The sequence below is a fragment of the Pundamilia nyererei genome, unplaced genomic scaffold (genome assembly GCF_000239375.1).
Source record: "Pundamilia nyererei isolate P.nyererei 1_Seehausen unplaced genomic scaffold, PunNye1.0 scaffold00177, whole genome shotgun sequence".
Classification (NCBI taxonomy): domain Eukaryota; kingdom Metazoa; phylum Chordata; class Actinopteri; order Cichliformes; family Cichlidae; genus Pundamilia; species Pundamilia nyererei.
In genome coordinates, this window is record NW_005187578.1 from 302,382 (window position 1) to 304,346 (window position 1,965).

The window sequence follows — 1,965 nt, forward strand, 5'->3', positions numbered from 1 at the left end:
TTCTTGTTAGATATCGGTTACCTGCCCAGAAATTTTGAAGACAACGATCAACATCATCATTTATTCAACAATTATGTTCATCTGATGAACAACATTGACTCTTTGAGATCTGTGTTTGGAGAGAAAAGTAAAAAAGAATTTTTACTTTTTCCGCTGCTCTCCCATCTTTCCATTAAAACAATACTTTGGGGACCACGAGAGCTCACCTGTAGTTGTGCAGGTAACCTCTACACCAAGGCTACTGCAGGGACCTGGGTTGGAGTCCATCTCCAATTCATAAAAGATTTAAAAAAGATTTTAAAAAATTAATAACAGACCGTCAGTGCAGTCCTGATTATGGGTTATCATGTTGTGTGCTCTTTAAACACCTCGTGTACCACGTGAAGCCAAGCTGGAGTGTTTTTCCTCTGGAACAGTTTGTTCATAAAGTATCAGCTGGAATTTTAACCAGTCAGTATCGACTAAAGCAACAGGAACGTAGATTTTAGTACCATGGTGGTTGTGTTTGGTCGAGACCTCTGAGAGCTGAAAAGGAGGTCCGCTCTTGTTTTGACCTCTGACCTCCTGAAGCTAAAGCCGCCTGGATAATGAAATCCGTTATCCATCCATTAGCCGCTGTATCGATGCGGTTTGCTCCTGGAAACCTTGTGATAGATTTTGAACCAAGAAAAAAAGTTTCCACAATAATCTTTTTAAAAACAAATGCAAATAATGTTCAGGGCTGGTGTTACTGGTGCAGAACAACTAAAGTAAAGAAAGCTCTGTTATCAAACTGTTTGCATTAAAATGAACGCTAGAGGCAAAAGTCTGATTTTCTTGTTCTAAGCTAATTAATTTACTGTCATAACTCTGACTTTTATTTTCCTTGGAGTTTCTTTTGATGAAAGAAAATCTGCTTTTTGATGTAGTCTGGAACATCAAACTCCTGCCTTAGGCAATCAAATTTTCCTCAAGTGTTTCTTATTTTTAATATTCAGAAACAATAACAACTCCCAACAGCAGGCAGGGAAACACCACGTGTCCGCCTGCGCGCTTACTGGTATATTTTAGCCAAAATAACAGTTATGATTTGATCAGCTGCTTCACTGAGGATCAAACTGGAAACAACCTGATGCTAAATCAGTAACAACCAATTTGTAATTGAATGCTGAGGTGTTCTGAAAATATGTAAATCCAGTTCATGACAGCAGACCTGCTTGAAGCTGTTGATCTGCTCTCACCACTTCATTTTTTAATACAAACACTGATTAATCATTAATGTTATAATTTGTGCCATACATTGGTTCAAGAAGTAATCAGGGATAGCCTCAGAGAGAAACTGGTCATTGTGCAGTTTGAGATTTATTCAATAATTATAAGGATTCAATATTGCATTCATACAATATTGATATAAAAAGTGAGTACCCACCTTTTGCTTGAGGAATTTGTCAGGGGAATTTAGGAAGCAGACATATAAACACCGGACTACAACAGCAGTAATCATGCACACACTCCGGTATGGTTAAAGATCGGATACAATAACATCAACTAAGAGACATCCAGGGAGGATCCTAGTTAGATGCCTCAACTAGCTTCCTTTGATATGGAGGAATAACAGCTCGTCTCTGCACCCGCTCCTCACTCCTCTGTAACGCTGAGCCCAGACGACCTTTAGAGGAAACACATTTCTGCTGCTTGTATCTGCAGTCTCGTTCTTTTGGCCAGAGCTGTTGACCACAGGTGAAGGAGGGAATATAAACAGACCTGAAAATCAACAGGTTTGCTTTCACACTCAGTTTCTTTTCATCATGACAGAACGGGACAGCATCTGCATCTCTGCAGAAGCAGCACCAGTCCATCTGGGAGTCGATCTCCCACTCCCTCCTTCCCTCTTTCACTCCTGAACAGAACCCGGGATACTTGAGGCAGCAGCTCATTCTTATTCCAGAGTGGACACACCACATTTTTCTGATTGGGAACCGTGGC